The 25,070-nt window shown below is 48.1% G+C and overlaps 38 non-coding genes across 38 annotated transcripts; all 38 read right to left on the bottom strand.

The window, feature by feature from the left end:
* Nucleotides 1–82: 82 nt before the first annotated feature.
* On the bottom strand, nt 83–246 carry LOC142714341 (U1 spliceosomal RNA). The gene has a single exon (XR_012870519.1). It is a non-coding gene; the product is annotated as a U1 spliceosomal RNA (small nuclear RNA).
* A 471-nt stretch (nt 247–717) lies between these two features.
* LOC142714339 (U1 spliceosomal RNA) lies at nt 718–881 on the bottom strand. Its single transcript, XR_012870518.1, has one exon. It is a non-coding gene; the product is annotated as a U1 spliceosomal RNA (small nuclear RNA).
* A 593-nt stretch (nt 882–1,474) lies between these two features.
* LOC142714532 (U1 spliceosomal RNA) lies at nt 1,475–1,638 on the bottom strand. The gene has a single exon (XR_012870692.1). It is a non-coding gene; the product is annotated as a U1 spliceosomal RNA (small nuclear RNA).
* Nucleotides 1,639–2,113: 475 nt separating this feature from the next.
* LOC142714338 (U1 spliceosomal RNA) lies at nt 2,114–2,277 on the bottom strand. Its single transcript, XR_012870517.1, has one exon. It is a non-coding gene; the product is annotated as a U1 spliceosomal RNA (small nuclear RNA).
* A 467-nt stretch (nt 2,278–2,744) lies between these two features.
* On the bottom strand, nt 2,745–2,908 carry LOC142714583 (U1 spliceosomal RNA). The gene has a single exon (XR_012870740.1). It is a non-coding gene; the product is annotated as a U1 spliceosomal RNA (small nuclear RNA).
* A 475-nt stretch (nt 2,909–3,383) lies between these two features.
* Nucleotides 3,384–3,547, bottom strand: LOC142714337 (U1 spliceosomal RNA). Its single transcript, XR_012870516.1, has one exon. It is a non-coding gene; the product is annotated as a U1 spliceosomal RNA (small nuclear RNA).
* A 467-nt stretch (nt 3,548–4,014) lies between these two features.
* Nucleotides 4,015–4,178, bottom strand: LOC142714517 (U1 spliceosomal RNA). Its single transcript, XR_012870679.1, has one exon. It is a non-coding gene; the product is annotated as a U1 spliceosomal RNA (small nuclear RNA).
* Nucleotides 4,179–4,649: 471 nt separating this feature from the next.
* LOC142714336 (U1 spliceosomal RNA) lies at nt 4,650–4,813 on the bottom strand. Its single transcript, XR_012870515.1, has one exon. It is a non-coding gene; the product is annotated as a U1 spliceosomal RNA (small nuclear RNA).
* Nucleotides 4,814–5,406: 593 nt separating this feature from the next.
* Nucleotides 5,407–5,570, bottom strand: LOC142714519 (U1 spliceosomal RNA). Its single transcript, XR_012870680.1, has one exon. It is a non-coding gene; the product is annotated as a U1 spliceosomal RNA (small nuclear RNA).
* A 475-nt stretch (nt 5,571–6,045) lies between these two features.
* LOC142714335 (U1 spliceosomal RNA) lies at nt 6,046–6,209 on the bottom strand. Its single transcript, XR_012870514.1, has one exon. It is a non-coding gene; the product is annotated as a U1 spliceosomal RNA (small nuclear RNA).
* A 467-nt stretch (nt 6,210–6,676) lies between these two features.
* LOC142714582 (U1 spliceosomal RNA) lies at nt 6,677–6,840 on the bottom strand. The gene has a single exon (XR_012870739.1). It is a non-coding gene; the product is annotated as a U1 spliceosomal RNA (small nuclear RNA).
* A 475-nt stretch (nt 6,841–7,315) lies between these two features.
* LOC142714333 (U1 spliceosomal RNA) lies at nt 7,316–7,479 on the bottom strand. Its single transcript, XR_012870512.1, has one exon. It is a non-coding gene; the product is annotated as a U1 spliceosomal RNA (small nuclear RNA).
* Nucleotides 7,480–7,946: 467 nt separating this feature from the next.
* Nucleotides 7,947–8,110, bottom strand: LOC142714516 (U1 spliceosomal RNA). The gene has a single exon (XR_012870678.1). It is a non-coding gene; the product is annotated as a U1 spliceosomal RNA (small nuclear RNA).
* Nucleotides 8,111–8,585: 475 nt separating this feature from the next.
* Nucleotides 8,586–8,749, bottom strand: LOC142714332 (U1 spliceosomal RNA). Its single transcript, XR_012870511.1, has one exon. It is a non-coding gene; the product is annotated as a U1 spliceosomal RNA (small nuclear RNA).
* Nucleotides 8,750–9,342: 593 nt separating this feature from the next.
* LOC142714613 (U1 spliceosomal RNA) lies at nt 9,343–9,506 on the bottom strand. Its single transcript, XR_012870767.1, has one exon. It is a non-coding gene; the product is annotated as a U1 spliceosomal RNA (small nuclear RNA).
* A 475-nt stretch (nt 9,507–9,981) lies between these two features.
* LOC142714331 (U1 spliceosomal RNA) lies at nt 9,982–10,145 on the bottom strand. The gene has a single exon (XR_012870510.1). It is a non-coding gene; the product is annotated as a U1 spliceosomal RNA (small nuclear RNA).
* A 593-nt stretch (nt 10,146–10,738) lies between these two features.
* LOC142714612 (U1 spliceosomal RNA) lies at nt 10,739–10,902 on the bottom strand. The gene has a single exon (XR_012870766.1). It is a non-coding gene; the product is annotated as a U1 spliceosomal RNA (small nuclear RNA).
* A 475-nt stretch (nt 10,903–11,377) lies between these two features.
* Nucleotides 11,378–11,541, bottom strand: LOC142714330 (U1 spliceosomal RNA). The gene has a single exon (XR_012870509.1). It is a non-coding gene; the product is annotated as a U1 spliceosomal RNA (small nuclear RNA).
* Nucleotides 11,542–12,134: 593 nt separating this feature from the next.
* LOC142714505 (U1 spliceosomal RNA) lies at nt 12,135–12,298 on the bottom strand. Its single transcript, XR_012870669.1, has one exon. It is a non-coding gene; the product is annotated as a U1 spliceosomal RNA (small nuclear RNA).
* A 475-nt stretch (nt 12,299–12,773) lies between these two features.
* On the bottom strand, nt 12,774–12,937 carry LOC142714328 (U1 spliceosomal RNA). Its single transcript, XR_012870508.1, has one exon. It is a non-coding gene; the product is annotated as a U1 spliceosomal RNA (small nuclear RNA).
* A 467-nt stretch (nt 12,938–13,404) lies between these two features.
* Nucleotides 13,405–13,568, bottom strand: LOC142714581 (U1 spliceosomal RNA). Its single transcript, XR_012870738.1, has one exon. It is a non-coding gene; the product is annotated as a U1 spliceosomal RNA (small nuclear RNA).
* A 475-nt stretch (nt 13,569–14,043) lies between these two features.
* On the bottom strand, nt 14,044–14,207 carry LOC142714327 (U1 spliceosomal RNA). Its single transcript, XR_012870507.1, has one exon. It is a non-coding gene; the product is annotated as a U1 spliceosomal RNA (small nuclear RNA).
* A 467-nt stretch (nt 14,208–14,674) lies between these two features.
* On the bottom strand, nt 14,675–14,838 carry LOC142714515 (U1 spliceosomal RNA). Its single transcript, XR_012870677.1, has one exon. It is a non-coding gene; the product is annotated as a U1 spliceosomal RNA (small nuclear RNA).
* Nucleotides 14,839–15,313: 475 nt separating this feature from the next.
* Nucleotides 15,314–15,477, bottom strand: LOC142714326 (U1 spliceosomal RNA). Its single transcript, XR_012870506.1, has one exon. It is a non-coding gene; the product is annotated as a U1 spliceosomal RNA (small nuclear RNA).
* A 593-nt stretch (nt 15,478–16,070) lies between these two features.
* On the bottom strand, nt 16,071–16,234 carry LOC142714611 (U1 spliceosomal RNA). Its single transcript, XR_012870765.1, has one exon. It is a non-coding gene; the product is annotated as a U1 spliceosomal RNA (small nuclear RNA).
* Nucleotides 16,235–16,709: 475 nt separating this feature from the next.
* On the bottom strand, nt 16,710–16,873 carry LOC142714325 (U1 spliceosomal RNA). Its single transcript, XR_012870505.1, has one exon. It is a non-coding gene; the product is annotated as a U1 spliceosomal RNA (small nuclear RNA).
* A 475-nt stretch (nt 16,874–17,348) lies between these two features.
* On the bottom strand, nt 17,349–17,512 carry LOC142714605 (U1 spliceosomal RNA). Its single transcript, XR_012870760.1, has one exon. It is a non-coding gene; the product is annotated as a U1 spliceosomal RNA (small nuclear RNA).
* A 467-nt stretch (nt 17,513–17,979) lies between these two features.
* Nucleotides 17,980–18,143, bottom strand: LOC142714579 (U1 spliceosomal RNA). The gene has a single exon (XR_012870736.1). It is a non-coding gene; the product is annotated as a U1 spliceosomal RNA (small nuclear RNA).
* Nucleotides 18,144–18,614: 471 nt separating this feature from the next.
* LOC142714324 (U1 spliceosomal RNA) lies at nt 18,615–18,778 on the bottom strand. Its single transcript, XR_012870504.1, has one exon. It is a non-coding gene; the product is annotated as a U1 spliceosomal RNA (small nuclear RNA).
* A 593-nt stretch (nt 18,779–19,371) lies between these two features.
* LOC142714493 (U1 spliceosomal RNA) lies at nt 19,372–19,535 on the bottom strand. The gene has a single exon (XR_012870658.1). It is a non-coding gene; the product is annotated as a U1 spliceosomal RNA (small nuclear RNA).
* A 475-nt stretch (nt 19,536–20,010) lies between these two features.
* LOC142714323 (U1 spliceosomal RNA) lies at nt 20,011–20,174 on the bottom strand. The gene has a single exon (XR_012870503.1). It is a non-coding gene; the product is annotated as a U1 spliceosomal RNA (small nuclear RNA).
* Nucleotides 20,175–20,641: 467 nt separating this feature from the next.
* On the bottom strand, nt 20,642–20,805 carry LOC142714578 (U1 spliceosomal RNA). Its single transcript, XR_012870735.1, has one exon. It is a non-coding gene; the product is annotated as a U1 spliceosomal RNA (small nuclear RNA).
* A 475-nt stretch (nt 20,806–21,280) lies between these two features.
* LOC142714552 (U1 spliceosomal RNA) lies at nt 21,281–21,444 on the bottom strand. The gene has a single exon (XR_012870710.1). It is a non-coding gene; the product is annotated as a U1 spliceosomal RNA (small nuclear RNA).
* Nucleotides 21,445–21,911: 467 nt separating this feature from the next.
* On the bottom strand, nt 21,912–22,075 carry LOC142714514 (U1 spliceosomal RNA). The gene has a single exon (XR_012870676.1). It is a non-coding gene; the product is annotated as a U1 spliceosomal RNA (small nuclear RNA).
* Nucleotides 22,076–22,550: 475 nt separating this feature from the next.
* On the bottom strand, nt 22,551–22,714 carry LOC142714321 (U1 spliceosomal RNA). The gene has a single exon (XR_012870501.1). It is a non-coding gene; the product is annotated as a U1 spliceosomal RNA (small nuclear RNA).
* A 467-nt stretch (nt 22,715–23,181) lies between these two features.
* Nucleotides 23,182–23,345, bottom strand: LOC142714513 (U1 spliceosomal RNA). Its single transcript, XR_012870675.1, has one exon. It is a non-coding gene; the product is annotated as a U1 spliceosomal RNA (small nuclear RNA).
* A 475-nt stretch (nt 23,346–23,820) lies between these two features.
* LOC142714320 (U1 spliceosomal RNA) lies at nt 23,821–23,984 on the bottom strand. The gene has a single exon (XR_012870500.1). It is a non-coding gene; the product is annotated as a U1 spliceosomal RNA (small nuclear RNA).
* A 593-nt stretch (nt 23,985–24,577) lies between these two features.
* Nucleotides 24,578–24,741, bottom strand: LOC142714610 (U1 spliceosomal RNA). Its single transcript, XR_012870764.1, has one exon. It is a non-coding gene; the product is annotated as a U1 spliceosomal RNA (small nuclear RNA).
* Nucleotides 24,742–25,070: the final 329 nt, after the last annotated feature.

The raw sequence follows: 25,070 nt of genomic DNA, 5'->3' as shown, positions 1-25,070 counted from the left end.
CTCGATCGATCGATCTAGCAAGTATCTCTGACTAGTAATAGTCAGCATTGAATAATAAGCACTGTTTTTCACCAGAGTAAATCAGGGGAAAGCGCGAACGCAGTCCCCCACTACCACAAATTATGCAGTCGAGTTTCCCGCATTTGGGGAAATCGCAGGGGTCAGCACACCCGAAGTGCAATGGATGAGCCTCACCCTGGGAGAACCACCTTAGTGATCATGGTATCTCCCCTGCCAGGTAAGTATGAGTTGCATAGCGCCTGCCAGACAGGCTCCCCTCACAAGAGGCCCTACTAAGTCGCTGAGGATTTTTCCTGGTTTTTGGTCCGAAGCAGGCCAAAGATCACCTGTCTGCATCCACCTTTTTGGATTGAAAGCAGCTTTGTTAACAATCAGTGGTCAAATCACAAGCATACAGTATACCGTCAACCAGCCCAATCAATCAATATCTTTGACACAGGCTCAAAGTAGCACAACATAGTACAGCAAAGGCACAGGTCCTACACTTTACGTTACACTCTGCACTAACATTGAGATAAAGCATCACATAGGAAAGCCACAAAACCAAAGGCAGCTGATAAGGGAGAGAGGAGTATCCAATCCTCTTGGCCACCCAGAGGTCAATTGATGGCTGGCTCGATCGATCGATCTAGCAAGTATCTCTGACTAGTAATAGTCAGCATTGATTAATAAGCACTGTTTTTCACCAGAGTAAATCAGGGGAAAGCGCGAACGCAGTCCCCCACTACCACAAATTATGCAGTCGAGTTTCCCGCATTTGGGGAAATCGCAGGGGTCAGCACACCCGAAGTGCAATGGATGAGCCTCACCCTGGGAGAACCACCTTAGTGATCATGGTATCTCCCCTGCCAGGTAAGTATGAGTTGCATAGCGCCTGCCAGAAAGGCTCCCCTCACAAGAGGCCCTACTAAGTCGCTGAGGATTTTTCCTGGTTTTTGGTCCGAAGCAGGCCAAAGATCACCTGTCTGGATCCAACTGCGCCAAAAAACGGATGCACCTCATTGTACGGAGCCAGGGGTGTGCAGGCACCCCAAATTCCAAAAGACACAGGCTCAAGTCTAAGCACTTCCAAGATGCACAGCAACCAGGGTATTAGCATATGGGGCGGCGGCTTCTGGTCAGAGCATTGCCGTGCCGATGAAGCAGTCCCCACATTTGCATGCCGTCACCTGTGAGACAGAGAGGAAGGATAGGTTAGGTTAGGGAAAGGCTCGCCATGCCCTGACTTCTCGAAGCCCAGCAGAAAAAGAAACTTCACTGATCACACTGTTGTTCATCCACGAGGGGGAGACAAAGGCTGCGTATACAGCTAAATATAAAGAGATAATGTACCACATTTTGGATTGAAAAACAGCTTTGTTGACAATCGGTGGTTAAATCACAAGCATACAAGTACCTCTGACTAGTAACAGTCAGCATTGAATAATAAGCACTGTTTTTCACCAGAGTAAATCAGGGGAAAGCGCGAACGCAGTCCCCCACTACCACAAATTATGCAGTCGAGTTTCCCGCATTTGGGGAAATCGCAGGGGTCAGCACACCCGAAGTGCAATGGATGAGCCTCACCCTGGGAGAACCACCTTAATGATCATGGTATCTCCCCTGCCAGGTAAGTATGAGTTGCATAGCGCCTGCCAGACAGGCTCCCCTCACAAGAGGCCCTACTAAGTCGCTGAGGATTTTTCCTGGTTTTTGGTCCGAAGCAGGCCAAAGATCACCTGTCTGCATCCACCTTTTTGGATTGAAAGCAGCTTTGTTAACAATCAGTGGTCAAATCACAAGCATACAGTATACCGTCAACCAGCCCAATCAATCAATATCTTTGACACAGGCTCAAAGTAGCACAACATAGTACAGCAAAGGCACAGGTCCTACACTTTACGTTACACTCTGCACTAACATTGAGATAAAGCATCACATAGGAAAGCCACAAAACCAAAGGCAGCTGATAAGGGAGAGAGGAGTATCCAATCCTCTTGGCCACCCAGAGGTCAATTGATGGCTGGCTCGCTCGATCGATCGATCTAGCAAGTATCTCTGACTAGTAATAGTCAGCATTGAATAATAAGCACTGTTTTTCACCAGAGTAAATCAGGGGAAAGCGCGAACGCAGTCCCCCACTACCACAAATTATGCAGTCGAGTTTCCCGCATTTGGGGAAATCGCAGGGGTCAGCACACCCGAAGTGCAATGGATGAGCCTCACCCTGGGAGAACCACCTTAGTGATCATGGTATCTCCCCTGCCAGGTAAGTATGAGTTGCATAGCGCCTGCCAGACAGGCTCCCCTCACAAGAGGCCCTACTAAGTCGCTGAGGATTTTTCCTGGTTTTTGGTCCGAAGCAGGCCAAAGATCACCTGTCTGCATCCACCTTTTTGGATTGAAAGCAGCTTTGTTAACAATCAGTGGTCAAATCACAAGCATACAGTATACCGTCAACCAGCCCAATCAATCAATATCTTTGACACAGGCTCAAAGTAGCACAACATAGTACAGCAAAGGCACAGGTCCTACACTTTACGTTACACTCTGCACTAACATTGAGATAAAGCATCACATAGGAAAGCCACAAAACCAAAGGCAGCTGATAAGGGAGAGAGGAGTATCCAATCCTCTTGGCCACCCAGAGGTCAATTGATGGCTGGCTCGCTCGATCTAGCAAGTATCTCTGACTAGTAATAGTCAGCATTGAATAATAAGCACTGTTTTTCACCAGAGTAAATCAGGGGAAAGCGCAAACGCAGTCCCCCACTACCACAAATTATGCAGTCGAGTTTCCCGCATTTGGGGAAATCGCAGGGGTCAGCACACCCGAAGTGCAATGGCTGAGCCTCACCCTGGGAGAACCACCTTAATGATCATGGTATCTCCCCTGCCAGGTAAGTATGAGTTGCATAGCGCCTGCCAGACAGGCTCCCCTCACAAGAGGCCCTACTAAGTCGCTGAGGATTTTTCCTGGTTTTTGGTCCGAAGCAGGCCAAAGATCACCTGTCTGCATCCACCTTTTTGGATTGAAAGCAGCTTTGTTAACAATCAGTGGTCAAATCACAAGCATACAGTATACCGTCAACCAGCCCAATCAATCAATATCTTTGACACAGGCTCAAAGTAGCACAACATAGTACAGCAAAGGCACAGGTCCTACACTTTACGTTACACTCTGCACTAACATTGAGATAAAGCATCACATAGGAAAGCCACAAAACCAAAGGCAGCTGATAAGGGAGAGAGGAGTATCCAATCCTCTTGGCCACCCAGAGGTCAATTGATGGCTGGCTCGCTCGATCGATCGATCTAGCAAGTATCTCTGACTAGTAATAGTCAGCATTGAATAATAAGCACTGTTTTTCACCAGAGTAAATCAGGGGAAAGCGCGAACGCAGTCCCCCACTACCACAAATTATGCAGTCGAGTTTCCCGCATTTGGGGAAATCGCAGGGGTCAGCACACCCGAAGTGCAATGGATGAGCCTCACCCTGGGAGAACCACCTTAGTGATCATGGTATCTCCCCTGCCAGGTAAGTATGAGTTGCATAGCGCCTGCCAGACAGGCTCCCCTCACAAGAGGCCCTACTAAGTCGCTGAGGATTTTTCCTGGTTTTTGGTCCGAAGCAGGCCAAAGATCACCTGTCTGCATCCACCTTTTTGGATTGAAAGCAGCTTTGTTAACAATCAGTGGTCAAATCACAAGCATACAGTATACCGTCAACCAGCCCAATCAATCAATATCTTTGACACAGGCTCAAAGTAGCACAACATAGTACAGCAAAGGCACAGGTCCTACACTTTACGTTACACTCTGCACTAACATTGAGATAAAGCATCACATAGGAAAGCCACAAAACCAAAGGCAGCTGATAAGGGAGAGAGGAGTATCCAATCCTCTTGGCCACCCAGAGGTCAATTGATGGCTGGCTCGCTCGATCTAGCAAGTATCTCTGACTAGTAATAGTCAGCATTGAATAATAAGCACTGTTTTTCACCAGAGTAAATCAGGGGAAAGCGCAAACGCAGTCCCCCACTACCACAAATTATGCAGTCGAGTTTCCCGCATTTGGGGAAATCGCAGGGGTCAGCACACCCGAAGTGCAATGGATGAGCCTCACCCTGGGAGAACCACCTTAATGATCATGGTATCTCCCCTGCCAGGTAAGTATGAGTTGCATAGCGCCTGCCAGACAGGCTCCCCTCACAAGAGGCCCTACTAAGTCGCTGAGGATTTTTCCTGGTTTTTGGTCCGAAGCAGGCCAAAGATCACCTGTCTGCATCCACCTTTTTGGATTGAAAGCAGCTTTGTTAACAATCAGTGGTCAAATCACAAGCATACAGTATACCGTCAACCAGCCCAATCAATCAATATCTTTGACACAGGCTCAAAGTAGCACAACATAGTACAGCAAAGGCACAGGTCCTACACTTTACGTTACACTCTGCACTAACATTGAGATAAAGCATCACATAGGAAAGCCACAAAACCAAAGGCAGCTGATAAGGGAGAGAGGAGTATCCAATCCTCTTGGCCACCCAGAGGTCAATTGATGGCTGGCTCGATCGATCGATCTAGCAAGTATCTCTGACTAGTAATAGTCAGCATTGATTAATAAGCACTGTTTTTCACCAGAGTAAATCAGGGGAAAGCGCGAACGCAGTCCCCCACTACCACAAATTATGCAGTCGAGTTTCCCGCATTTGGGGAAATCGCAGGGGTCAGCACACCCGAAGTGCAATGGATGAGCCTCACCCTGGGAGAACCACCTTAGTGATCATGGTATCTCCCCTGCCAGGTAAGTATGAGTTGCATAGCGCCTGCCAGAAAGGCTCCCCTCACAAGAGGCCCTACTAAGTCGCTGAGGATTTTTCCTGGTTTTTGGTCCGAAGCAGGCCAAAGATCACCTGTCTGGATCCAACTGCGCCAAAAAACGGATGCACCTCATTGTACGGAGCCAGGGGTGTGCAGGCACCCCAAATTCCAAAAGACACAGGCTCAAGTCTAAGCACTTCCAAGATGCACAGCAACCAGGGTATTAGCATATGGGGCGGCGGCTTCTGGTCAGAGCATTGCCGTGCCGATGAAGCAGTCCCCACATTTGCATGCCGTCACCTGTGAGACAGAGAGGAAGGATAGGTTAGGTTAGGGAAAGGCTCGCCATGCCCTGACTTCTCGAAGCCCAGCAGAAAAAGAAACTTCACTGATCACACTGTTGTTCATCCACGAGGGGGAGACAAAGGCTGCGTATACAGCTAAATATAAAGAGATAATGTACCACATTTTGGATTGAAAAACAGCTTTGTTGACAATCGGTGGTTAAATCACAAGCATACAAGTACCTCTGACTAGTAACAGTCAGCATTGAATAATAAGCACTGTTTTTCACCAGAGTAAATCAGGGGAAAGCGCGAACGCAGTCCCCCACTACCACAAATTATGCAGTCGAGTTTCCCGCATTTGGGGAAATCGCAGGGGTCAGCACACCCGAAGTGCAATGGATGAGCCTCACCCTGGGAGAACCACCTTAATGATCATGGTATCTCCCCTGCCAGGTAAGTATGAGTTGCATAGCGCCTGCCAGACAGGCTCCCCTCACAAGAGGCCCTACTAAGTCGCTGAGGATTTTTCCTGGTTTTTGGTCCGAAGCAGGCCAAAGATCACCTGTCTGCATCCACCTTTTTGGATTGAAAGCAGCTTTGTTAACAATCAGTGGTCAAATCACAAGCATACAGTATACCGTCAACCAGCCCAATCAATCAATATCTTTGACACAGGCTCAAAGTAGCACAACATAGTACAGCAAAGGCACAGGTCCTACACTTTACGTTACACTCTGCACTAACATTGAGATAAAGCATCACATAGGAAAGCCACAAAACCAAAGGCAGCTGATAAGGGAGAGAGGAGTATCCAATCCTCTTGGCCACCCAGAGGTCAATTGATGGCTGGCTCGCTCGATCGATCGATCTAGCAAGTATCTCTGACTAGTAATAGTCAGCATTGAATAATAAGCACTGTTTTTCACCAGAGTAAATCAGGGGAAAGCGCGAACGCAGTCCCCCACTACCACAAATTATGCAGTCGAGTTTCCCGCATTTGGGGAAATCGCAGGGGTCAGCACACCCGAAGTGCAATGGATGAGCCTCACCCTGGGAGAACCACCTTAGTGATCATGGTATCTCCCCTGCCAGGTAAGTATGAGTTGCATAGCGCCTGCCAGACAGGCTCCCCTCACAAGAGGCCCTACTAAGTCGCTGAGGATTTTTCCTGGTTTTTGGTCCGAAGCAGGCCAAAGATCACCTGTCTGCATCCACCTTTTTGGATTGAAAGCAGCTTTGTTAACAATCAGTGGTCAAATCACAAGCATACAGTATACCGTCAACCAGCCCAATCAATCAATATCTTTGACACAGGCTCAAAGTAGCACAACATAGTACAGCAAAGGCACAGGTCCTACACTTTACGTTACACTCTGCACTAACATTGAGATAAAGCATCACATAGGAAAGCCACAAAACCAAAGGCAGCTGATAAGGGAGAGAGGAGTATCCAATCCTCTTGGCCACCCAGAGGTCAATTGATGGCTGGCTCGCTCGATCTAGCAAGTATCTCTGACTAGTAATAGTCAGCATTGAATAATAAGCACTGTTTTTCACCAGAGTAAATCAGGGGAAAGCGCAAACGCAGTCCCCCACTACCACAAATTATGCAGTCGAGTTTCCCGCATTTGGGGAAATCGCAGGGGTCAGCACACCCGAAGTGCAATGGCTGAGCCTCACCCTGGGAGAACCACCTTAATGATCATGGTATCTCCCCTGCCAGGTAAGTATGAGTTGCATAGCGCCTGCCAGACAGGCTCCCCTCACAAGAGGCCCTACTAAGTCGCTGAGGATTTTTCCTGGTTTTTGGTCCGAAGCAGGCCAAAGATCACCTGTCTGCATCCACCTTTTTGGATTGAAAGCAGCTTTGTTAACAATCAGTGGTCAAATCACAAGCATACAGTATACCGTCAACCAGCCCAATCAATCAATATCTTTGACACAGGCTCAAAGTAGCACAACATAGTACAGCAAAGGCACAGGTCCTACACTTTACGTTACACTCTGCACTAACATTGAGATAAAGCATCACATAGGAAAGCCACAAAACCAAAGGCAGCTGATAAGGGAGAGAGGAGTATCCAATCCTCTTGGCCACCCAGAGGTCAATTGATGGCTGGCTCGCTCGATCGATCGATCTAGCAAGTATCTCTGACTAGTAATAGTCAGCATTGAATAATAAGCACTGTTTTTCACCAGAGTAAATCAGGGGAAAGCGCGAACGCAGTCCCCCACTACCACAAATTATGCAGTCGAGTTTCCCGCATTTGGGGAAATCGCAGGGGTCAGCACACCCGAAGTGCAATGGATGAGCCTCACCCTGGGAGAACCACCTTAGTGATCATGGTATCTCCCCTGCCAGGTAAGTATGAGTTGCATAGCGCCTGCCAGACAGGCTCCCCTCACAAGAGGCCCTACTAAGTCGCTGAGGATTTTTCCTGGTTTTTGGTCCGAAGCAGGCCAAAGATCACCTGTCTGCATCCACCTTTTTGGATTGAAAGCAGCTTTGTTAACAATCAGTGGTCAAATCACAAGCATACAGTATACCGTCAACCAGCCCAATCAATCAATATCTTTGACACAGGCTCAAAGTAGCACAACATAGTACAGCAAAGGCACAGGTCCTACACTTTACGTTACACTCTGCACTAACATTGAGATAAAGCATCACATAGGAAAGCCACAAAACCAAAGGCAGCTGATAAGGGAGAGAGGAGTATCCAATCCTCTTGGCCACCCAGAGGTCAATTGATGGCTGGCTCGCTCGATCTAGCAAGTATCTCTGACTAGTAATAGTCAGCATTGAATAATAAGCACTGTTTTTCACCAGAGTAAATCAGGGGAAAGCGCAAACGCAGTCCCCCACTACCACAAATTATGCAGTCGAGTTTCCCGCATTTGGGGAAATCGCAGGGGTCAGCACACCCGAAGTGCAATGGATGAGCCTCACCCTGGGAGAACCACCTTAATGATCATGGTATCTCCCCTGCCAGGTAAGTATGAGTTGCATAGCGCCTGCCAGACAGGCTCCCCTCACAAGAGGCCCTACTAAGTCGCTGAGGATTTTTCCTGGTTTTTGGTCCGAAGCAGGCCAAAGATCACCTGTCTGCATCCACCTTTTTGGATTGAAAGCAGCTTTGTTAACAATCAGTGGTCAAATCACAAGCATACAGTATACCGTCAACCAGCCCAATCAATCAATATCTTTGACACAGGCTCAAAGTAGCACAACATAGTACAGCAAAGGCACAGGTCCTACACTTTACGTTACACTCTGCACTAACATTGAGATAAAGCATCACATAGGAAAGCCACAAAACCAAAGGCAGCTGATAAGGGAGAGAGGAGTATCCAATCCTCTCGGCCACCCAGAGGTCAATTGATGGCTGGCTCGCTCGATCGATCGATCTAGCAAGTATCTCTGACTAGTAATAGTCAGCATTGATTAATAAGCACTGTTTTTCACCAGAGTAAATCAGGGGAAAGCGCGAACGCAGTCCCCCACTACCACAAATTATGCAGTCGAGTTTCCCGCATTTGGGGAAATCGCAGGGGTCAGCACACCCGAAGTGCAATGGATGAGCCTCACCCTGGGAGAACCACCTTAGTGATCATGGTATCTCCCCTGCCAGGTAAGTATGAGTTGCATAGCGCCTGCCAGAAAGGCTCCCCTCACAAGAGGCCCTACTAAGTCGCTGAGGATTTTTCCTGGTTTTTGGTCCGAAGCAGGCCAAAGATCACCTGTCTGGATCCAACTGCGCCAAAAAACGGATGCACCTCATTGTACGGAGCCAGGGGTGTGCAGGCACCCCAAATTCCATAAGACACAGGCTCAAGTCTAAGCACTTCCAAGATGCACAGCAACCAGGGTATTAGCATATGGGGCGGCGGCTTCTGGTCAGAGCATTGCCGTGCCGATGAAGCAGTCCCCACATTTGCATGCCGTCACCTGTGAGACAGAGAGGAAGGATAGGTTAGGTTAGGGAAAGGCTCGCCATGCCCTGACTTCTCGAAGCCCAGCAGAAAAAGAAACTTCACTGATCACACTGTTGTTCATCCACGAGGGGGAGACAAAGGCTGCGTATACAGCTAAATATAAAGAGATAATGTACCACATTTTGGATTGAAAAACAGCTTTGTTGACAATCGGTGGTTAAATCACAAGCATACAAGTACCTCTGACTAGTAACAGTCAGCATTGAATAATAAGCACTGTTTTTCACCAGAGTAAATCAGGGGAAAGCGCGAACGCAGTCCCCCACTACCACAAATTATGCAGTCGAGTTTCCCGCATTTGGGGAAATCGCAGGGGTCAGCACACCCGAAGTGCAATGGATGAGCCTCACCCTGGGAGAACCACCTTAATGATCATGGTATCTCCCCTGCCAGGTGAGTATGAGTTGCATAGCGCCTGCCAGACAGGCTCCCCTCACAAGAGGCCCTACTAAGTCGCTGAGGATTTTTCCTGGTTTTTGGTCCGAAGCAGGCCAAAGATCACCTGTCTGCATCCACCTTTTTGGATTGAAAGCAGCTTTGTTAACAATCAGTGGTCAAATCACAAGCATACAGTATACCGTCAACCAGCCCAATCAATCAATATCTTTGACACAGGCTCAAAGTAGCACAACATAGTACAGCAAAGGCACAGGTCCTACACTTTACGTTACACTCTGCACTAACATTGAGATAAAGCATCACATAGGAAAGCCACAAAACCAAAGGCAGCTGATAAGGGAGAGAGGAGTATCCAATCCTCTTGGCCACCCAGAGGTCAATTGATGGCTGGCTCGCTCGATCGATCGATCTAGCAAGTATCTCTGACTAGTAATAGTCAGCATTGATTAATAAGCACTGTTTTTCACCAGAGTAAATCAGGGGAAAGCGCGAACGCAGTCCCCCACTACCACAAATTATGCAGTCGAGTTTCCCGCATTTGGGGAAATCGCAGGGGTCAGCACACCCGAAGTGCAATGGATGAGCCTCACCCTGGGAGAACCACCTTAGTGATCATGGTATCTCCCCTGCCAGGTAAGTATGAGTTGCATAGCGCCTGCCAGAAAGGCTCCCCTCACAAGAGGCCCTACTAAGTCGCTGAGGATTTTTCCTGGTTTTTGGTCCGAAGCAGGCCAAAGATCACCTGTCTGGATCCAACTGCGCCAAAAAACGGATGCACCTCATTGTACGGAGCCAGGGGTGTGCAGGCACCCCAAATTCCATAAGACACAGGCTCAAGTCTAAGCACTTCCAAGATGCACAGCAACCAGGGTATTAGCATATGGGGCGGCGGCTTCTGGTCAGAGCATTGCCGTGCCGATGAAGCAGTCCCCACATTTGCATGCCGTCACCTGTGAGACAGAGAGGAAGGATAGGTTAGGTTAGGGAAAGGCTCGCCATGCCCTGACTTCTCGAAGCCCAGCAGAAAAAGAAACTTCACTGATCACACTGTTGTTCATCCACGAGGGGGAGACAAAGGCTGCGTATACAGCTAAATATAAAGAGATAATGTACCACATTTTGGATTGAAAAACAGCTTTGTTGACAATCGGTGGTTAAATCACAAGCATACAAGTACCTCTGACTAGTAACAGTCAGCATTGAATAATAAGCACTGTTTTTCACCAGAGTAAATCAGGGGAAAGCGCGAACGCAGTCCCCCACTACCACAAATTATGCAGTCGAGTTTCCCGCATTTGGGGAAATCGCAGGGGTCAGCACACCCGAAGTGCAATGGATGAGCCTCACCCTGGGAGAACCACCTTAATGATCATGGTATCTCCCCTGCCAGGTGAGTATGAGTTGCATAGCGCCTGCCAGACAGGCTCCCCTCACAAGAGGCCCTACTAAGTCGCTGAGGATTTTTCCTGGTTTTTGGTCCGAAGCAGGCCAAAGATCACCTGTCTGCATCCACCTTTTTGGATTGAAAGCAGCTTTGTTAACAATCAGTGGTCAAATCACAAGCATACAGTATACCGTCAACCAGCCCAATCAATCAATATCTTTGACACAGGCTCAAAGTAGCACAACATAGTACAGCAAAGGCACAGGTCCTACACTTTACGTTACACTCTGCACTAACATTGAGATAAAGCATCACATAGGAAAGCCACAAAACCAAAGGCAGCTGATAAGGGAGAGAGGAGTATCCAATCCTCTTGGCCACCCAGAGGTCAATTGATGGCTGGCTCGCTCGATCGATCGATCTAGCAAGTATCTCTGACTAGTAATAGTCAGCATTGAATAATAAGCACTGTTTTTCACCAGAGTAAATCAGGGGAAAGCGCGAACGCAGTCCCCCACTACCACAAATTATGCAGTCGAGTTTCCCGCATTTGGGGAAATCGCAGGGGTCAGCACACCCGAAGTGCAATGGATGAGCCTCACCCTGGGAGAACCACCTTAGTGATCATGGTATCTCCCCTGCCAGGTAAGTATGAGTTGCATAGCGCCTGCCAGACAGGCTCCCCTCACAAGAGGCCCTACTAAGTCGCTGAGGATTTTTCCTGGTTTTTGGTCCGAAGCAGGCCAAAGATCACCTGTCTGGATCCAACTGCGCCAAAAAACGGATGCACCTCATTGTACGGAGCCAGGGGTGTGCAGGCACCCCAAATTCCAAAAGACACAGGCTCAAGTCTAAGCACTTCCAAGATGCACAGCAACCAGGGTATTAGCATATGGGGCGGCGGCTTCTGGTCAGAGCATTGCCGTGCCGATGAAGCAGTCCCCACATTTGCATGCCGTCACCTGTGAGACAGAGAGGAAGGATAGGTTAGGTTAGGGAAAGGCTCGCCATGCCCTGACTTCTCGAAGCCCAGCAGAAAAAGAAACTTTACTGATCACACTGTTGTTCATCCACGAGGGGGAGACAAAGGCTGCGTATACAGCTAAATATAAAGAGATAATGTACCACATTTTGGATTGAAAAACAGCTTTGTTGACAATCGGTGGTTAAATCACAAGCATACAAGTACCTCTGACTAGTAACAGTCAGCATTGAATAATAAGCACTGTTTTTCACCAGAGTAAATCAGGGGAAAGCGCGAACGCAGTCCCCCACTACCACAAATTATGCAGTCGAGTTTCCCGCATTTGGGGAAATCGCAGGGGTCAGCACACCCGAAGTGCAATGGATGAGCCTCACCCTGGGAGAACCACCTTAATGATCATGGTATCTCCCCTGCCAGGTAAGTATGAGTTGCATAGCGCCTGCCAGACAGGCTCCCCTCACAAGAGGCCCTACTAAGTCGCTGAGGATTTTTCCTGGTTTTTGGTCCGAAGCAGGCCAAAGATCACCTGTCTGCATCCACCTTTTTGGATTGAAAGCAGCTTTGTTAACAATCAGTGGTCAAATCACAAGCATACAGTATACCGTCAACCAGCCCAATCAATCAATATCTTTGACACAGGCTCAAAGTAGCACAACATAGTACAGCAAAGGCACAGGTCCTACACTTTACGTTACACTCTGCACTAACATTGAGATAAAGCATCACATAGGAAAGCCACAAAACCAAAGGCAGCTGATAAGGGAGAGAGGAGTATCCAATCCTCTTGGCCACCCAGAGGTCAATTGATGGCTGGCTCGCTCGATCGATCGATCTAGCAAGTATCTCTGACTAGTAATAGTCAGCATTGAATAATAAGCACTGTTTTTCACCAGAGTAAATCAGGGGAAAGCGCGAACGCAGTCCCCCACTACCACAAATTATGCAGTCGAGTTTCCCGCATTTGGGGAAATCGCAGGGGTCAGCACACCCGAAGTGCAATGGATGAGCCTCACCCTGGGAGAACCACCTTAGTGATCATGGTATCTCCCCTGCCAGGTAAGTATGAGTTGCATAGCGCCTGCCAGACAGGCTCCCCTCACAAGAGGCCCTACTAAGTCGCTGAGGATTTTTCCTGGTTTTTGGTCCGAAGCAGGCCAAAGATCACCTGTCTGCATCCACCTTTTTGGATTGAAAGCAGCTTTGTTAACAATCAGTGGTCAAATCACAAGCATACAGTATACCGTCAACCAGCCCAATCAATCAATATCTTTGACACAGGCTCAAAGTAGCACAACATAGTACAGCAAAGGCACAGGTCCTACACTTTACGTTACACTCTGCACTAACATTGAGATAAAGCATCACATAGGAAAGCCACAAAACCAAAGGCAGCTGATAAGGGAGAGAGGAGTATCCAATCCTCTTGGCCACCCAGAGGTCAATTGATGGCTGGCTCGCTCGATCTAGCAAGTATCTCTGACTAGTAATAGTCAGCATTGAATAATAAGCACTGTTTTTCACCAGAGTAAATCAGGGGAAAGCGCAAACGCAGTCCCCCACTACCACAAATTATGCAGTCGAGTTTCCCGCATTTGGGGAAATCGCAGGGGTCAGCACACCCGAAGTGCAATGGCTGAGCCTCACCCTGGGAGAACCACCTTAATGATCATGGTATCTCCCCTGCCAGGTAAGTATGAGTTGCATAGCGCCTGCCAGACAGGCTCCCCTCACAAGAGGCCCTACTAAGTCGCTGAGGATTTTTCCTGGTTTTTGGTCCGAAGCAGGCCAAAGATCACCTGTCTGCATCCACCTTTTTGGATTGAAAGCAGCTTTGTTAACAATCAGTGGTCAAATCACAAGCATACAGTATACCGTCAACCAGCCCAATCAATCAATATCTTTGACACAGGCTCAAAGTAGCACAACATAGTACAGCAAAGGCACAGGTCCTACACTTTACGTTACACTCTGCACTAACATTGAGATAAAGCATCACATAGGAAAGCCACAAAACCAAAGGCAGCTGATAAGGGAGAGAGGAGTATCCAATCCTCTTGGCCACCCAGAGGTCAATTGATGGCTGGCTCGCTCGATCGATCGATCTAGCAAGTATCTCTGACTAGTAATAGTCAGCATTGAATAATAAGCACTGTTTTTCACCAGAGTAAATCAGGGGAAAGCGCGAACGCAGTCCCCCACTACCACAAATTATGCAGTCGAGTTTCCCGCATTTGGGGAAATCGCAGGGGTCAGCACACCCGAAGTGCAATGGATGAGCCTCACCCTGGGAGAACCACCTTAGTGATCATGGTATCTCCCCTGCCAGGTAAGTATGAGTTGCATAGCGCCTGCCAGACAGGCTCCCCTCACAAGAGGCCCTACTAAGTCGCTGAGGATTTTTCCTGGTTTTTGGTCCGAAGCAGGCCAAAGATCACCTGTCTGCATCCACCTTTTTGGATTGAAAGCAGCTTTGTTAACAATCAGTGGTCAAATCACAAGCATACAGTATACCGTCAACCAGCCCAATCAATCAATATCTTTGACACAGGCTCAAAGTAGCACAACATAGTACAGCAAAGGCACAGGTCCTACACTTTACGTTACACTCTGCACTAACATTGAGATAAAGCATCACATAGGAAAGCCACAAAACCAAAGGCAGCTGATAAGGGAGAGAGGAGTATCCAATCCTCTTGGCCACCCAGAGGTCAATTGATGGCTGGCTCGCTCGATCTAGCAAGTATCTCTGACTAGTAATAGTCAGCATTGAATAATAAGCACTGTTTTTCACCAGAGTAAATCAGGGGAAAGCGCAAACGCAGTCCCCCACTACCACAAATTATGCAGTCGAGTTTCCCGCATTTGGGGAAATCGCAGGGGTCAGCACACCCGAAGTGCAATGGATGAGCCTCACCCTGGGAGAACCACCTTAATGATCATGGTATCTCCCCTGCCAGGTAAGTATGAGTTGCATAGCGCCTGCCAGACAGGCTCCCCTCACAAGAGGCCCTACTAAGTCGCTGAGGATTTTTCCTGGTTTTTGGTCCGAAGCAGGCCAAAGATCACCTGTCTGCATCCACCTTTTTGGATTGAAAGCAGCTTTGTTAACAATCAGTGGTCAAATCACAAGCATACAGTATACCGTCAACCAGCCCAATCAATCAATATCTTTGACACAGGCTCAAAGTAGCACAACATAGTACAGCAAAGGCACAGGTCCTACACTTTACGTTACACTCTGCACTAACATTGAGATAAAGCATCACATAGGAAAGCCACAAAACCAAAGGCAGCTGATAAGGGAGAGAGGAGTATCCAATCCTCTCGGCCACCCAGAGGTCAATTGATGGCTGGCTCGCTCGATCGATCGATCTAGCAAGTATCTCTGACTAGTAATAGTCAGCATTGATTAATAAGCACTGTTTTTCACCAGAGTAAATCAGGGGAAAGCGCGAACGCAGTCCCCCACTACCACAAATTATGCAGTCGAGTTTCCCGCATTTGGGGAAATCGCAGGGGTCAGCACACCCGAAGTGCAATGGATGAGCCTCACCCTGGGAGAACCACCTTAGTGATCATGGTATCTCCCCTGCCAGGTAAGTATGAGTTGCATAGCGCCTGCCAGAAAGGCTCCCCTCACAAGAGGCCCTACTAAGTCGCTGAGGATTTTTCCTGGTTTTTGGTCCGAAGCAGGCCAAAGATCACCTGTCTGGATCCAACTGCGCCAAAAAACGGATGCACCTCATTGTACGGAGCCAGGGGTGTGCAGGCACCCCAAATTCCATAAGACACAGGCTCAAGTCTAAGCACTTCCAAGATGCACAGCAACCAGGGTATTAGCATATGGGGCGGCGGCTTCTGGTCAGAGCATTGCCGTGCCGATGAAGCAGTCCCCACATTTGCATGCCGTCACCTGTGAGACAGAGAGGAAGGATAGGTTAGGTTAGGGAAAGGCTCGCCATGCCCTGACTTCTCGAAGCCCAGCAGAAAAAGAAACTTCACTGATCACACTGTTGTTCATCCACGAGGGGGAGACAAAGGCTGCGTATACAGCTAAATATAAAGAGATAATGTACCACATTTTGGATTGAAAAACAGCTTTGTTGACAATCGGTGGTTAAATCACAAGCATACAAGTACCTCTGACTAGTAACAGTCAGCATTGAATAATAAGCACTGTTTTTCACCAGAGTAAATCAGGGGAAAGCGCGAACGCAGTCCCCCACTACCACAAATTATGCAGTCGAGTTTCCCGCATTTGGGGAAATCGCAGGGGTCAGCACACCCGAAGTGCAATGGATGAGCCTCACCCTGGGAGAACCACCTTAATGATCATGGTATCTCCCCTGCCAGGTGAGTATGAGTTGCATAGCGCCTGCCAGACAGGCTCCCCTCACAAGAGGCCCTACTAAGTCGCTGAGGATTTTTCCTGGTTTTTGGTCCGAAGCAGGCCAAAGATCACCTGTCTGCATCCACCTTTTTGGATTGAAAGCAGCTTTGTTAACAATCAGTGGTCAAATCACAAGCATACAGTATACCGTCAACCAGCCCAATCAATCAATATCTTTGACACAGGCTCAAAGTAGCACAACATAGTACAGCAAAGGCACAGGTCCTACACTTTACGTTACACTCTGCACTAACATTGAGATAAAGCATCACATAGGAAAGCCACAAAACCAAAGGCAGCTGATAAGGGAGAGAGGAGTATCCAATCCTCTTGGCCACCCAGAGGTCAATTGATGGCTGGCTCGCTCGATCGATCGATCTAGCAAGTATCTCTGACTAGTAATAGTCAGCATTGAATAATAAGCACTGTTTTTCACCAGAGTAAATCAGGGGAAAGCGCGAACGCAGTCCCCCACTACCACAAATTATGCAGTCGAGTTTCCCGCATTTGGGGAAATCGCAGGGGTCAGCACACCCGAAGTGCAATGGATGAGCCTCACCCTGGGAGAACCACCTTAGTGATCATGGTATCTCCCCTGCCAGGTAAGTATGAGTTGCATAGCGCCTGCCAGACAGGCTCCCCTCACAAGAGGCCCTACTAAGTCGCTGAGGATTTTTCCTGGTTTTTGGTCCGAAGCAGGCCAAAGATCACCTGTCTGCATCCACCTTTTTGGATTGAAAGCAGCTTTGTTAACAATCAGTGGTCAAATCACAAGCATACAGTATACCGTCAACCAGCCCAATCAATCAATATCTTTGACACAGGCTCAAAGTAGCACAACATAGTACAGCAAAGGCACAGGTCCTACACTTTACGTTACACTCTGCACTAACATTGAGATAAAGCATCACATAGGAAAGCCACAAAACCAAAGGCAGCTGATAAGGGAGAGAGGAGTATCCAATCCTCTTGGCCACCCAGAGGTCAATTGATGGCTGGCTCGCTCGATCGATCGATCTAGCAAGTATCTCTGACTAGTAATAGTCAGCATTGAATAATAAGCACTGTTTTTCACCAGAGTAAATCAGGGGAAAGCGCGAACGCAGTCCCCCACTACCACAAATTATGCAGTCGAGTTTCCCGCATTTGAGGAAATCGCAGGGGTCAGCACACCCGAAGTGCAATGGATGAGCCTCACCCTGGGAGAACCACCTTAGTGATCATGGTATCTCCCCTGCCAGGTAAGTATGAGTTGCATAGCGCCTGCCAGACAGGCTCCCCTCACAAGAGGCCCTACTAAGTCGCTGAGGATTTTTCCTGGTTTTTGGTCCGAAGCAGGCCAAAGATCACCTGTCTGCATCCACCTTTTTGGATTGAAAGCAGCTTTGTTAACAATCAGTGGTCAAATCACAAGCATACAGTATACCGTCAACCAGCCCAATCAATCAATATCTTTGACACAGGCTCAAAGTAGCACAACATAGTACAGCAAAGGCACAGGTCCTACACTTTACGTTACACTCTGCACTAACATTGAGATAAAGCATCACATAGGAAAGCCACAAAACCAAAGGCAGCTGATAAGGGAGAGAGGAGTATCCAATCCTCTTGGCCACCCAGAGGTCAATTGATGGCTGGCTCGCTCGATCTAGCAAGTATCTCTGACTAGTAATAGTCAGCATTGAATAATAAGCACTGTTTTTCACCAGAGTAAATCAGGGGAAAGCGCAAACGCAGTCCCCCACTACCACAAATTATGCAGTCGAGTTTCCCGCATTTGGGGAAATCGCAGGGGTCAGCACACCCGAAGTGCAATGGCTGAGCCTCACCCTGGGAGAACCACCTTAATGATCATGGTATCTCCCCTGCCAGGTAAGTATGAGTTGCATAGCGCCTGCCAGACAGGCTCCCCTCACAAGAGGCCCTACTAAGTCGCTGAGGATTTTTCCTGGTTTTTGGTCCGAAGCAGGCCAAAGATCACCTGTCTGCATCCACCTTTTTGGATTGAAAGCAGCTTTGTTAACAATCAGTGGTCAAATCACAAGCATACAGTATACCGTCAACCAGCCCAATCAATCAATATCTTTGACACAGGCTCAAAGTAGCACAACATAGTACAGCAAAGGCACAGGTCCTACACTTTACGTTACACTCTGCACTAACATTGAGATAAAGCATCACATAGGAAAGCCACAAAACCAAAGGCAGCTGATAAGGGAGAGAGGAGTATCCAATCCTCTTGGCCACCCAGAGGTCAATTGATGGCTGGCTCGATCGATCGATCTAGCAAGTATCTCTGACTAGTAATAGTCAGCATTGATTAATAAGCACTGTTTTTCACCAGAGTAAATCAGGGGAAAGCGCGAACGCAGTCCCCCACTACCACAAATTATGCAGTCGAGTTTCCCGCATTTGGGGAAATCGCAGGGGTCAGCACACCCGAAGTGCAATGGATGAGCCTCACCCTGGGAGAACCACCTTAGTGATCATGGTATCTCCCCTGCCAGGTAAGTATGAGTTGCATAGCGCCTGCCAGAAAGGCTCCCCTCACAAGAGGCCCTACTAAGTCGCTGAGGATTTTTCCTGGTTTTTGGTCCGAAGCAGGCCAAAGATCACCTGTCTGGATCCAACTGCGCCAAAAAACGGATGCACCTCATTGTACGGAGCCAGGGGTGTGCAGGCACCCCAAATTCCATAAGACACAGGCTCAAGTCTAAGCACTTCCAAGATGCACAGCAACCAGGGTATTAGCATATGGGGCGGCGGCTTCTGGTCAGAGCATTGCCGTGCCGATGAAGCAGTCCCCACATTTGCATGCCGTCACCTGTGAGACAGAGAGGAAGGATAGGTTAGGTTAGGGAAAGGCTCGCCATGCCCTGACTTCTCGAAGCCCAGCAGAAAAAGAAACTTCACTGATCACACTGTTGTTCATCCACGAGGGGGAGACAAAGGCTGCGTATACAGCTAAATATAAAGAGATAATGTACCACATTTTGGATTGAAAAACAGCTTTGTTGACAATCGGTGGTTAAATCACAAGCATACAAGTACCTCTGACTAGTAACAGTCAGCATTGAATAATAAGCACTGTTTTTCACCAGAGTAAATCAGGGGAAAGCGCGAACGCAGTCCCCCACTACCACAAATTATGCAGTCGAGTTTCCCGCATTTGGGGAAATCGCAGGGGTCAGCACACCCGAAGTGCAATGGATGAGCCTCACCCTGGGAGAACCACCTTAATGATCATGGTATCTCCCCTGCCAGGTAAGTATGAGTTGCATAGCGCCTGCCAGACAGGCTCCCCTCACAAGAGGCCCTACTAAGTCGCTGAGGATTTTTCCTGGTTTTTGGTCCGAAGCAGGCCAAAGATCACCTGTCTGCATCCACCTTTTTGGATTGAAAGCAGCTTTGTTAACAATCAGTGGTCAAATCACAAGCATACAGTATACCGTCAACCAGCCCAATCAATCAATATCTTTGACACAGGCTCAAAGTAGCACAACATAGTACAGCAAAGGCACAGGTCCTACACTTTACGTTACACTCTGCACTAACATTGAGATAAAGCATCACATAGGAAAGCCACAAAACCAAAGGCAGCTGATAAGGGAGAGAGGAGTATCCAATCCTCTTGGCCACCCAGAGGTCAATTGATGGCTGGCTCGCTCGATCGATCGATCTAGCAAGTATCTCTGACTAGTAATAGTCAGCATTGAATAATAAGCACTGTTTTTCACCAGAGTAAATCAGGGGAAAGCGCGAACGCAGTCCCCCACTACCACAAATTATGCAGTCGAGTTTCCCGCATTTGGGGAAATCGCAGGGGTCAGCACACCCGAAGTGCAATGGATGAGCCTCACCCTGGGAGAACCACCTTAGTGATCATGGTATCTCCCCTGCCAGGTAAGTATGAGTTGCATAGCGCCTGCCAGACAGGCTCCCCTCACAAGAGGCCCTACTAAGTCGCTGAGGATTTTTCCTGGTTTTTGGTCCGAAGCAGGCCAAAGATCACCTGTCTGCATCCACCTTTTTGGATTGAAAGCAGCTTTGTTAACAATCAGTGGTCAAATCACAAGCATACAGTATACCGTCAACCAGCCCAATCAATCAATATCTTTGACACAGGCTCAAAGTAGCACAACATAGTACAGCAAAGGCACAGGTCCTACACTTTACGTTACACTCTGCACTAACATTGAGATAAAGCATCACATAGGAAAGCCACAAAACCAAAGGCAGCTGATAAGGGAGAGAGGAGTATCCAATCCTCTTGGCCACCCAGAGGTCAATTGATGGCTGGCTCGCTCGATCTAGCAAGTATCTCTGACTAGTAATAGTCAGCATTGAATAATAAGCACTGTTTTTCACCAGAGTAAATCAGGGGAAAGCGCAAACGCAGTCCCCCACTACCACAAATTATGCAGTCGAGTTTCCCGCATTTGGGGAAATCGCAGGGGTCAGCACACCCGAAGTGCAATGGCTGAGCCTCACCCTGGGAGAACCACCTTAATGATCATGGTATCTCCCCTGCCAGGTAAGTATGAGTTGCATAGCGCCTGCCAGACAGGCTCCCCTCACAAGAGGCCCTACTAAGTCGCTGAGGATTTTTCCTGGTTTTTGGTCCGAAGCAGGCCAAAGATCACCTGTCTGCATCCACCTTTTTGGATTGAAAGCAGCTTTGTTAACAATCAGTGGTCAAATCACAAGCATACAGTATACCGTCAACCAGCCCAATCAATCAATATCTTTGACACAGGCTCAAAGTAGCACAACATAGTACAGCAAAGGCACAGGTCCTACACTTTACGTTACACTCTGCACTAACATTGAGATAAAGCATCACATAGGAAAGCCACAAAACCAAAGGCAGCTGATAAGGGAGAGAGGAGTATCCAATCCTCTTGGCCACCCAGAGGTCAATTGATGGCTGGCTCGCTCGATCGATCGATCTAGCAAGTATCTCTGACTAGTAATAGTCAGCATTGAATAATAAGCACTGTTTTTCACCAGAGTAAATCAGGGGAAAGCGCGAACGCAGTCCCCCACTACCACAAATTATGCAGTCGAGTTTCCCGCATTTGGGGAAATCGCAGGGTTCAGCACACCCGAAGTGCAATGGATGAGCCTCACCCTGGGAGAACCACCTTAGTGATCATGGTATCTCCCCTGCCAGGTAAGTATGAGTTGCATAGCGCCTGCCAGACAGGCTCCCCTCACAAGAGGCCCTACTAAGTCGCTGAGGATTTTTCCTGGTTTTTGGTCCGAAGCAGGCCAAAGATCACCTGTCTGCATCCACCTTTTTGGATTGAAAGCAGCTTTGTTAACAATCAGTGGTCAAATCACAAGCATACAGTATACCGTCAACCAGCCCAATCAATCAATATCTTTGACACAGGCTCAAAGTAGCACAACATAGTACAGCAAAGGCACAGGTCCTACACTTTACGTTACACTCTGCACTAACATTGAGATAAAGCATCACATAGGAAAGCCACAAAACCAAAGGCAGCTGATAAGGGAGAGAGGAGTATCCAATCCTCTTGGCCACCCAGAGGTCAATTGATGGCTGGCTCGCTCGATCTAGCAAGTATCTCTGACTAGTAATAGTCAGCATTGAATAATAAGCACTGTTTTTCACCAGAGTAAATCAGGGGAAAGCGCAAACGCAGTCCCCCACTACCACAAATTATGCAGTCGAGTTTCCCGCATTTGGGGAAATCGCAGGGGTCAGCACACCCGAAGTGCAATGGATGAGCCTCACCCTGGGAGAACCACCTTAATGATCATGGTATCTCCCCTGCCAGGTAAGTATGAGTTGCATAGCGCCTGCCAGACAGGCTCCCCTCACAAGAGGCCCTACTAAGTCGCTGAGGATTTTTCCTGGTTTTTGGTCCGAAGCAGGCCAAAGATCACCTGTCTGCATCCACCTTTTTGGATTGAAAGCAGCTTTGTTAACAATCAGTGGTCAAATCACAAGCATACAGTATACCGTCAACCAGCCCAATCAATCAATATCTTTGACACAGGCTCAAAGTAGCACAACATAGTACAGCAAAGGCACAGGTCCTACACTTTACGTTACACTCTGCACTAACATTGAGATAAAGCATCACATAGGAAAGCCACAAAACCAAAGGCAGCTGATAAGGGAGAGAGGAGTATCCAATCCTCTTGGCCACCCAGAGGTCAATTGATGGCTGGCTCGCTCGATCGATCGATCTAGCAAGTATCTCTGACTAGTAATAGTCAGCATTGAATAATAAGCACTGTTTTTCACCAGAGTAAATCAGGGGAAAGCGCGAACGCAGTCCCCCACTACCACAAATTATGCAGTCGAGTTTCCCGCATTTGGGGAAATCGCAGGGGTCAGCACACCCGAAGTGCAATGGATGAGCCTCACCCTGGGAGAACCACCTTAGTGATCATGGTATCTCCCCTGCCAGGTAAGTATGAGTTGCATAGCGCCTGCCAGACAGGCTCCCCTCACAAGAGGCCCTACTAAGTCGCTGAGGATTTTTCCTGGTTTTTGGTCCGAAGCAGGCCAAAGATCACCTGTCTGCATCCACCTTTTTGGATTGAAAGCAGCTTTGTTAACAATCAGTGGTCAAATCACAAGCATACAGTATACCGTCAACCAGCCCAATCAATCAATATCTTTGACACAGGCTCAAAGTAGCACAACATAGTACAGCAAAGGCACAGGTCCTACACTTTACGTTACACTCTGCACTAACATTGAGATAAAGCATCACATAGGAAAGCCACAAAACCAAAGGCAGCTGATAAGGGAGAGAGGAGTATCCAATCCTCTTGGCCACCCAGAGGTCAATTGATGGCTGGCTCGCTCGATCTAGCAAGTATCTCTGACTAGTAATAGTCAGCATTGAATAATAAGCACTGTTTTTCACCAGAGTAAATCAGGGGAAAGCGCAAACGCAGTCCCCCACTACCACAAATTATGCAGTCGAGTTTCCCGCATTTGGGGAAATCGCAGGGGTCAGCACACCCGAAGTGCAATGGATGAGCCTCACCCTGGGAGAACCACCTTAATGATCATGGTATCTCCCCTGCCAGGTAAGTATGAGTTGCATAGCGCCTGCCAGACAGGCTCCCCTCACAAGAGGCCCTACTAAGTCGCTGAGGATTTTTCCTGGTTTTTGGTCCGAAGCAGGCCAAAGATCACCTGTCTGCATCCACCTTTTTGGATTGAAAGCAGCTTTGTTAACAATCAGTGGTCAAATCACAAGCATACAGTATACCGTCAACCAGCCCAATCAATCAATATCTTTGACACAGGCTCAAAGTAGCACAACATAGTACAGCAAAGGCACAGGTCCTACACTTTACGTTACACTCTGCACTAACATTGAGATAAAGCATCACATAGGAAAGCCACAAAACCAAAGGCAGCTGATAAGGGAGAGAGGAGTATCCAATCCTCTCGGCCACCCAGAGGTCAATTGATGGCTGGCTCGCTCGATCGATCGATCTAGCAAGTATCTCTGACTAGTAATAGTCAGCATTGATTAATAAGCACTGTTTTTCACCAGAGTAAATCAGGGGAAAGCGCGAACGCAGTCCCCCACTACCACAAATTATGCAGTCGAGTTTCCCGCATTTGGGGAAATCGCAGGGGTCAGCACACCCGAAGTGCAATGGATGAGCCTCACCCTGGGAGAACCACCTTAGTGATCATGGTATCTCCCCTGCCAGGTAAGTATGAGTTGCATAGCGCCTGCCAGAAAGGCTCCCCTCACAAGAGGCCCTACTAAGTCGCTGAGGATTTTTCCTGGTTTTTGGTCCGAAGCAGGCCAAAGATCACCTGTCTGGATCCAACTGCGCCAAAAAACGGATGCACCTCATTGTACGGAGCCAGGGGTGTGCAGGCACCCCAAATTCCATAAGACACAGGCTCAAGTCTAAGCACTTCCAAGATGCACAGCAACCAGGGTATTAGCATATGGGGCGGCGGCTTCTGGTCAGAGCATTGCCGTGCCGATGAAGCAGTCCCCACATTTGCATGCCGTCACCTGTGAGACAGAGAGGAAGGATAGGTTAGGTTAGGGAAAGGCTCGCCATGCCCTGACTTCTCGAAGCCCAGCAGAAAAAGAAACTTCACTGATCACACTGTTGTTCATCCACGAGGGGGAGACAAAGGCTGCGTATACAGCTAAATATAAAGAGATAATGTACCACATTTTGGATTGAAAAACAGCTTTGTTGACAATCGGTGGTTAAATCACAAGCATACAAGTACCTCTGACTAGTAACAGTCAGCATTGAATAATAAGCACTGTTTTTCACCAGAGTAAATCAGGGGAAAGCGCGAACGCAGTCCCCCACTACCACAAATTATGCAGTCGAGTTTCCCGCATTTGGGGAAATCGCAGGGGTCAGCACACCCGAAGTGCAATGGATGAGCCTCACCCTGGGAGAACCACCTTAATGATCATGGTATCTCCCCTGCCAGGTGAGTATGAGTTGCATAGCGCCTGCCAGACAGGCTCCCCTCACAAGAGGCCCTACTAAGTCGCTGAGGATTTTTCCTGGTTTTTGGTCCGAAGCAGGCCAAAGATCACCTGTCTGCATCCACCTTTTTGGATTGAAAGCAGCTTTGTTAACAATCAGTGGTCAAATCACAAGCATACAGTATACCGTCAACCAGCCCAATCAATCAATATCTTTGACACAGGCTCAAAGTAGCACAACATAGTACAGCAAAGGCACAGGTCCTACACTTTACGTTACACTCTGCACTAACATTGAGATAAAGCATCACATAGGAAAGCCACAAAACCAAAGGCAGC

Source organism: Rhinoderma darwinii, unplaced genomic scaffold (genome assembly GCF_050947455.1).
Source record: "Rhinoderma darwinii isolate aRhiDar2 unplaced genomic scaffold, aRhiDar2.hap1 Scaffold_442, whole genome shotgun sequence".
In the NCBI taxonomy this organism is placed as follows: domain Eukaryota; kingdom Metazoa; phylum Chordata; class Amphibia; order Anura; family Rhinodermatidae; genus Rhinoderma; species Rhinoderma darwinii.
This window is presented reverse-complemented; position numbering and strand designations above follow the sequence as displayed.